A 9,583-nucleotide genomic window follows, 5' to 3' on the forward strand; every position below is an offset into this window, starting at 1 on the left:
TAATTCCCACAACCAGCATGAGTAATAGCGAGGACAGCAAAAGAGGTTGTTGCCAAGTCCCTGGATTAGTTATCTGTTGCTGTGTAACAAATTAGCCCCAAACCAAGAGCACCTGGCAGTCCACAGATCTGTCTCTTGCTTCAACAGCGTTTGGACAGAACAGACCCAGAGACATCAGCCTCCAACCATTTTTCCAGCCATCTTCCTCTGCCACCCTCTGCCTCTAGAACCAGTCAACACCCTATTTTGAGCTTAGCTCCTTATTACCGATCAGCCATGAGCTCCCAGATTCATCAGAATTGCTCCACTGAAGTGGAGGCCACTGTCAGCTGCCTGGTCAACATGCATCTGCTGGCCTCCTACCCTGTACCTCTCTTTGGGCTTCTGTTTCGACCATGACAATGTGGCTCTGGAGGGCGTGAGCCCCTCTTCTGCTAGTTGGCTGAGGAGAAGCACAAGGGCACTAAGCATATCTTGAAGATGCAAAACCAGTGCAGCGGCCATGTCCTCTTCCAGGATGTGCAGAAGCCATCCCAAGATGAGTGGGGCAAAATCCTGGACACCATGGAAGCTGCCCTAGTTCTGGAGATGAACCTGAACCAGGCCCTTTCAGATCTGCATGACCTGAGATCTGTCCAGGGAGACCACCATCTCTGTGACTTCCTGCAAAACCACTTCCTGGATAAGGAGGTGAAACTCATCAAGAAGATGAAGACAACCTGACTCACCTCTGTAGGCTGGCTGGCCCCCCAGACAAGGCTGGGTGAGTATCTTTTTGAAGGGTTCACCTTCAAGCACGACTAGGAGCCTCTGAAGCCCAGCAACCTTTGAGGGGCCCCTCTGGCATGTGCCTGAGCCTCTCCCTGCAGCCACTAGGAAGCTTTTTAACTGCCCTGGAGCCCTCTCCCAAGCTGTGGACCAAATGGAAACAAGAAAGCTTTTTGCAGCAAAAAAACCCCAACAAATAAACAAGCAACAACAACAACAAAAACAAATTAGCCCAGAACCTAAGTGGCTTAATCAACAATAAACATATCATCTCCCGTAATTTCTGTGGGTCAGGAATTTGGAACAGCTTTGCTCAAGGTTTCCTGTGATGTGTGTAGTTAAGATTTGGGCTGGGACTGCAGTTATCTGAAGGCTATACTAGCCCTGAAGGACTCACATCCAAGATGGTTCACTTACACAGTGCTAGTTGTTGGCAGGAAACCTCAGTTTTCCTTCATATGAGCTTCTCTATGAGCTGCTTAAATGTCCTCACAACATGGTGTCTGGCTTCTCTAGAGTGAGCAGTCCAAATCCAAGAGCAAGGAGGAAGCCACAATGCTTCTTATGACCCAAGCTTGGAAGTCACAGATGGTCACTTCCATCACATTTGATTATTTTTAGAAAGTAATCGATCATTCAGGCCTACACTCAAGGGGAGAAAAATTAGGCTCCATCTTTTTAAGAGGAGACTTGTCAAAGAATTTTTGGATATATTTTAAAATCATTACTGCCACCATGAAAATTCATCTGTTATCACGGGGGCCTCTTCTATTGGTGCTCAGCTGGGATAAACAGGAGGGGGTATTAAGGTGGGGACAAGATTCCAGGCCAGAAGAGGTCACAAGTCAGACACAGAGATGAAGGACTCTGGGCTACCAGGTCATAAAGTACTTTAGGGAGACACATTCATGACCATGGGACATTCTCTTGGAGCTGTTGCTTTGGTCTTGCTTAAAGGCTGACCAAAAGTTTTCATCTCAGAACAGTTAGTCTTGGTCTCTCTTATTGAATGGCTCATTCTCCATATTGGCAGGGAGCTTATAGAACCGATACTGGAAGGTTTGACTGGTTTGGGAAATGGAGGCAAAATCTTCTGCTTTGAAAGACATTTTTTCTCCTGATATAGGTCAGTCCTACTTTCTCCTGGGCTTTGGCCCTGACAAGAGTTGATCAAGAGATTAAAGCAGGGGATCATGAACTCAAGAGCCAACAAGGGATAGGCAAAGGGAACCTAACAGATCTAAGAAACAATTAGGAGTGGTAAGCATTGTGGCAGACTGGAAAGCAAGCTACAGATAATTTCATACTAGAAAAAGAGAAATATCTGGACCTTTTAAGAATAATTGGACATTGCTTCTGAAATCACACAAATCCTTAGTACTCCAGAAAACCACCATGATCCATAGGTAAAAATGGATGTTTAAGAGAGTCCATTGAAAAATGGAATTTAGGGATAGTGGAACTCTCAGTGGGCCCACTACATCCATGAAATATTCTTTTGTTATTTTCATAGTTCCTGACAATGTAGTTTGAGTGGATATACTTGGCAACCAGTAGGACCACCACAGTGGTTCCTTGACTTGTAGAAGGAGAGCTTTCAAGATCAGGCAAGGCAAAAGCACCTGCAGCACTCCCCTCTATACCAAAATAATGAACTCAGAGCAGTATTGTATCCTTGGGGGACCAGCACATGTAGTCCACCAACACAAACTTTAAAGTCACAAAGGTGGTGATCCCTCCCCCATCTCTTTCACTGGCCTGTTTGGCTCCGCAAAAGATGGAAAATTAGGGGGTACTATTTTAAGTGTTGTTAAGTGATGACTACAATTGAAGCTGCTCTTCTAAAAGTTTTCTCTTCATCCTGTGGGTCTGCTGTATGGCTACTGATCTGGTGAATACATTTTCTCTATTAGAAGTTTGCTTTTACCTGATAGGAATAACAGTACATATTCACCAGCCCGGTCTCAGAACTACATTAATTCTTTTGCTTTATGCCGTAATTTAGATCAGAGGGATTTTTTTAATGTAACTTTTTTGATTGAGGTATAATTGACATATGACATTATATTAGTTTCAGGCGTATAACATAATAATTTGACATTTGTATATATTGCAAAAAGAGCACCACAATAAATCCAGTTAGCACGTGTCACCATGGTGTATATTTAACTTTATAAGAAAACAACGAAATGTTTTTCAAAGTGGTTGTACCATCTTACATTCTCATCAAGAATAGATGAAAGTTCCAGTCGCTGCATATCCTCACCAAAATTTGGTATTGTCAAGGACTTTAATTTTAGCTCTTCTAACAGGTGTATAGTAGTCTTTTGGTGTGGTTTAAATTTTCAGTCTCTGATAGCTAATGATGCTGAGCATCTTTTAATGGGCTTATTAGCTAATTTTAAAACTTGTGAAGTGTCAGTTAAAATTTTTGCCCCTTTTTAACTAGGTTCTTTTTCTTATTATTGAGCTGTAAAAACTCTCTGTGTTTTCTAGAAACAAAACATTTGTCAGATGCATGTATTGTGAACACTTTCTTTCAGTACCATATTAACCAGTGACTTAGGAAGCAGCACAGGGTGCAATGCATTAACAGTCATTTTTGCAATCAAGGAAATCAAGGCAAATATGGGTTCAGTAACTTTTTTTAGCACATAGAAAATAAAAAATAGAATTCAGGAGCCTCCAATATATGCTTGTCAAATGCCAAGTTGCTAATAAATATTTGAGAGTAAATGCAAGAAGGCAAGAAAGTGTTTGAGGTCCTGGATTATACTGCCTCCCAAAAAGTAGCATAAATGTTGAGACTGGAATGGTAAACGCCAACTTCTACCAACTCAGAATATCTTTCCTGTTCCATGAAATTGACATCAGGTGAGAGGTTTCTTGCTTTATTTACTTTGTTTTGAAGCAAATGCCAAAGTCTGTAAATTTTCAGCTCAATTTCTTCCCAGCTTCCGAAACTATAGAATACTTTGTGACTGAAGTCAATACTACGGACCCTGAGATTTCCATTCCTTTGTAAATAACATTGTATTGTTGTGTTATTTTGTATGATACACTATATTTTATATATTTTATATTGAAAGAAATGGTCATAATTAAGAAACTTATCATAATCTTCAGTATATATACATTATATAGAAATGTACTGCATGTACTATATCCTAATGAAATGTATTGCTTTATAATCGCTCCTTCAACATGCCAGGCCCCATTTTGGTACTCAGTCTGCAAAGATCACTAAGACACAGGTTCCCAACCTTGAGAAACTTACAGCCATGTGGAAAAGATGAAAGTGTTTTTATAAAAATTTTGTTAAAATGCAAAGAGAAGGGACACCTGGGTGGCTCAGTTGGTTAAGTGTCTGCCTTCGGCTCAGGCCCTGGATCTCAAGGTCCAGGGATCGAGTCCCACATCGGGCTCCTTGCTCAGCAGGGAGCCTGCTTCTCCCTCTGCCTGCCGCTCCCCCTGCTTGTGCTCTCTCTCTCTGACAAATAGATAAATAAAATCTTTTTAAAAATGCAAAAAAAATATTGGGTTTATAAGAAATGTTTTCTAAAATATCTAGGGGTGAAGAGGCATCATGTCCACACTTACTCTCAAACAGTTCAGAAAAAAATTATATATACATGCATATATCTACAAACATGTGTACATGTCTAAACAAATGTGTATACATATGTGATACACACATACTTGTAGAGAGAAAAAAATAAAGCAAATATGGGAAAACATTAGCATTTGAGGAATCTGGGTAAAGGCTATATAAGCATGCATTCTCCACAAAGCAATATTGCACTCAAAGAAATAAAAATTATTCTTGGAGGCCAAAAAATCTTACTCTTTTTCCATGTAAAGTTCAGATACACAGAGAGTCCATAAACAGGTATATAGTACCTGTGGTATTTAAATTACATGGCAGAAAGCAATTGGGAAAAAAGTATCTGAAAGGCTCTTGGGGAGTGATGAGAAAAAGATTGAGAAATGCTGGTAGACAGGAATTCTTTATGCTCTTTTTGCAACTTTTCTAGAAGTCTAGAATTATTTCAGAACAAAAAATGTAAACATTGCGATGTGCCAGTGCTGAGAAAGTTAGGGGAGCACAGATGAGGTGGCCCTAATTCTGCAGGGGTAGGTGAGGGCAGCTCTGGGTCAGGGGGCATGGGAGGTCCCCACCAGGAAAGTGACATTTGCCCCAAGTCTTGAAGGAGAATGAGGAGTGTGCTGGGTAGATAAGGACATGGCCTAATCCCAACGAGCCTCAGAGGAAGATTAAATTCTATATCATTTAGTTACATTGTTTAGCATATTTTACCATATTCTAATGAGATACACAGTGATAAGCCATGTCTTTTCTAAAGGATGACTTGCAATTAAATAGCAATCCTTTGTGAGGCAGAAGATCTGACTCCTAAACTTTCTAAAGAAATGGGAGTTTGAGGGAAAACAGCCTTCTTTCTTCTAGGATTCCCTGTTTATCCAAACTTTCATGCTCCAAGGGAATGACTCTGGATTCATGATTTACAGGCTTGGGAAACCCTCTGGGATTTGGGACAGGGAAGGTGCCAGCCTGTGAAATTTGCCTTTAGCTCCGGTGCTGCGTTGGGTCAGCAGGCCTGAGAGAGGCGGAAGGTGGCTCTCACACTCAGGAGCAGCAAACCCTGCCTTTCTGTGGGCTGGAAATCTGACACTGGGCTGTGGAAACGCACAGAGTCAGAAAGCGTGCTGTGAGAAGGGGCGCGGAAAGGGGCAAACGCCGGAAAAATTGTACTTTTCTCCCCACGACAGTTGCCTTTTGTTTGGACAAATAATTTGAGGAGAGAACAAAAAAGCAGTTGTTTGCTTAATGCCAAGCCACAAAAACACGGAGCCTTCCTGGCCTCGGCTAGGAGCACATTCCTGGTCCCAAGCATTCCTGATGATTTGCCCCCCGGTGCTGCAGATTGAGGTGACACAGAAAGCACCCACTGTCCCTGGAGCCCCTTTTGCTGGGCGGGGGCCACCTCACTCATTCATAACTCAGTAGGACAGGGGTCCAGGGAGGCCAGGGAGCTCGGTGCCAGGCCCGGCCAAGCCAGAGGGTGGCTGTGATGGGGTGGGGTGGCCTGAAAGCAAGTCATTAATGCACATGGATGCCCTGCCTGCCAGTTGCCTGTGTTCTTGGCCAGAAGAATCTGCAGAAAGAGTACAAAACCTTGTGTTCAAAAGTTTTGGAGTTTGTAACATATACAGACTCATACACACATATACACATGCCCAGAAACACACAAACTGCTTGTGATACATACATTTGGTGCCAACATAAACAGGGCCCCAGGCCAAAAACTGTGTTGGTTAGCAACTGGCCAATGAAGTGTTTAAAGTTAGAGGCCAACAGAAAAACCCGAACAGTGGTGTTTTTCCTAAACTTGAAGTCACCAGTTAGTATTGCTTTTCCTTTGCAGAATGGTTTTCTAATATCTTCACTCAGGAAAGATCCTGTCTGCAAAAAGGCCCACAACGGGTTTGCTCTTGGGTGAGTTCATTACCGTAAATCCATCCATGGCAGGTTCCAATAACAATTACAAGGCCATCAAGCCATGAAACCCAATGGCTGCTTTGAATTTGTGACCAGTGCCAGTGAGAGGTGGGGGCTGGGAGGGGGGGTTAGTTCTGTGCTTCTAGAACGGCCAGGTCTCCAAAGCTTATGGAAGCACTGAGGCCCCAAAGGAGGAAAGAGCAGCTTGTCAAGCCAGCCAACTGACACCTGGGAGAGCAAGATGGGGAGGAAACGTGTGCCATTCCCCCAAGCCCTGAGTCTGCCCCTGGCACCATGCAGAGTGAGCACGTCATCCTAGGGCCATGGCCACATAGTAGGGAAAACCCTCTTCCCTATAATCCCCCACCTTCAGATGTTAAAGCCCCCTTCTACCTTCTAGTGAAGCCTGTTCCCAGGGGAGTACCGATGTCTATTCTTTACCACTTAGTCTGACATCACCGTTACCAGGTCATCTGATGTGTTGCACTTGAACTCTGTGGCCTAACAGCCTTGACTTCCGCTAGAAGAACTAGTGTCCTTGGCCAGCAAATAGGACGGTATTTGGTAGGGCTGAGGAAAGGCAGGATTTCTCAAAGCTGTCCCTACGACCTGCCTGTTCTTCCCTCTCAGCCTCCAGATGTCGGCTCAATTCTCCATTCGTAAGTAAGTCAAGTTCTGATGGGATAGTGTCTTGGTCCCAACTCCTTCACCCTCACTGAAGTCAAGGCCCAGATCTAGATTCGATCACCATTCTCTATCAAGGGTCGAGGCCTTCGCCCGGCATATGGCCCATGCTCAAGCAGTTTGTTGAATAACTAAATCAATGAATGGTTAAATGAGGGCTTGGATGGATACATGAGTGGATGGATGGATAGATGGATGATGGGTGCCTAGATGAACGATGAGGGGTGGATGATGGAGTTCCAATACAACTCCATCCGGGTCCCGCCCATCTCCCTAGGATCCTGCCTCCCCGAGAACTCTGTTGCTTCGGTCCAGCTTAGAAAAGCCCAGTCAATAGGTGACAGTGCTACTGGATGCTCATGATGTATTACTGCAGTAGCGACTGAGAAAAGCCAAGAGAGCAACCAAAGAGAAGGGCTGAGATGATAAAAGGCAGAGAGGGAGAAATAGAGAGGTTGAGAGGTGTGCGGGCCGAACTGACCACGGGCAGCTGGAGGGGAGAGGCAGCAGCTTCAGGGACCCGAAGGAAAAACGGGGAAGAGGGACGTGGAGGCTAACTGTGGGGAGGGGGAGGCAGCTGAGAGGGGGAAGTGTGGGAAAAGAATTTATATTATCAGGCAAACAAAACGGCAGGGACTTCTCTAATAGGACTGTAGGGAGGCGAAGGTTGAAAGCGGGAGGCTTTTCAAAGCAAGAGAGAGGAGGAGAAGAATCTCAACCAGAAAGATTTAAGGAGCAGAGAAGACGAGAGACAACTGCTGGCCCTTCAAGTTACGGAAGGGGTGCCCAGTGTGAGAAAGCCAAAGCCACAGCTGCTCTGCCAAGGGAGGAAACCTTAGGAGACCCGCCCAGCCAGAATCTTGAAGTCTCAGACTTTTTCCACCTTATGAGCTGTAAATTGATCTATTCAGTTAGAGAAACCTGGTTTTTATTGAGTAATTTCCTCTGAACGACCTCCAGTTTTGAAAATGTCCCCAAAGTTCTCTGACTCCCCCCTCCCCCGCCCAGGTCCCTGCGTCAATGCCCGTAAATCATGGGGAGGCAGTCCCCCTTCTTGCACGCCAGGTCCTTGGCTAATCCTGATATGGCACTGGGTCCTCCTGGTGCGGAGACCTCGGATCTGTTTGTTCTGTGGCCAGTTCCCAGCATGCACCTCACCGAGCGCCCATCCGGCAGCTGCTCAGGAGCCCCCAGCCACAGAAAGGATTGCTAACTGGTCTGGAGCCATGTCCTCTGCCTGGCCCTGATATCAAGGACATTCCTCAATTTTTCTTCCTAGCCCTCAACTGGGGCCTCTTGCAGATGCAAACAAGGGGCTCTTTATGGGAAACGTTGCCCATCAGTTGCTTTTACATTGCATCTTTTATACCAACATCGCTCAAAGCACTTTCACAGACAAGTGTCATTGTCTCCCCCTTACAGATGGCACCGAAAGGAAAGCACGGCAAGTTAAGTGGTTCAACAAAGGTCACTCAAAAAAGGCAGAGCAGAGGTGGGAACAGGACCCAGAGCTCCCTGCTCCCAGGCCTATCACCTGCCCACTCCCAGGCCCAGTGGGAAAGAGCCAGCATCTGTGGGGCCCCTTCCCACACTCTGGCAGCATGCAAACCCACCCCCACCCCCCGCCCCATCTTTGCTATTTAAAGCTCAGACTGAAACCCCATCTTCATAACCGGGATCACACAGACCTTTGGATGGAAGAGGCCATCTTGCAAAGTTAATTGAAGGCCAGTGGACTTGCCAAGAGCCAGTAGGGTGGGAGGGAGGCCTGAGGGCCCCCTCAGGAGGTGAGATGCAGGCGTCAGGCTCAAAAAGCAATTGCATTACCTGTGTCGCTGAGGTTTTACTGCCTGCTCAATCTGAAAATTAGCAAAGTAGTAATCAATGAAAAGGAAATATAATTGAGAAGATTAAAAGCTGAGGGTGGGTATGGACTGGGGAGGGAAGTGATTGCTAAAGAGGTCCATTTGTATAATTCAAAGGTCGATGCCTCTCATTAAACTCGCATCTCCAGACACTCAGGGGATGAAAGAGAATCTCTCCATGCTGACTGGCTGACACCTAAGAGTTTCCTCTGGCCACTCTCAAGGGCAGCATGAGGCCAGAGGGACAGAAGAAACTGTTGGAAAGAGAATTTAGGGGAATCCATAAGCAAAAGAACATTTGGAGAATTGAAACACAAAACCAGGCCTTCTGACCCTCTTTAAAAAGACATCCAAATTTCTTCTAGACCATGAGGCCTTATTTACATGATCTGAATGAAAGCTGAATTAATGCCCAAAGACATTCTAGACTGGTACAGCCTTACCTTCTCTGTTCATATTCATATCCACCCTCACACACTCTCACACGCGTGCACACACACACACACACGATTATCCATGGAATGCATGTGTTTCTATAACTTTGGGTCAGTAATGGGCTCTGGCCATCACTACATGTTTATTTATAGAACTACCAACTGCATCTGTCTCTGAGACAAGTGACAAGCTTGTCCCCTAAACTCCTCCCCAGAAAGGAAGTTACATCAGGTGTGTGTGTGTCTGTGTGTGTCTGTGTGTGTCTGGTTCCAAACTGAGACTTTGGTGCTCTGCGGTCCAGAAGGTCCAG

The 9,583-nt window shown here is 45.1% G+C and overlaps 1 pseudogene; it reads left to right on the forward strand.

Annotated features, from left to right (window-relative positions):
- The first annotated feature begins 276 nt into the window (after nucleotides 1–276).
- On the forward strand, nucleotides 277–804 carry LOC116624418 (annotated as a pseudogene).
- The last annotated feature ends 8,779 nt before the right edge of the window (nucleotides 805–9,583 follow it).

This window comes from Phoca vitulina, unplaced genomic scaffold (genome assembly GCF_004348235.1).
Source record: "Phoca vitulina isolate PV1807 unplaced genomic scaffold, GSC_HSeal_1.0 scaffold67, whole genome shotgun sequence".
NCBI lineage: Eukaryota > Metazoa > Chordata > Mammalia > Carnivora > Phocidae > Phoca > Phoca vitulina.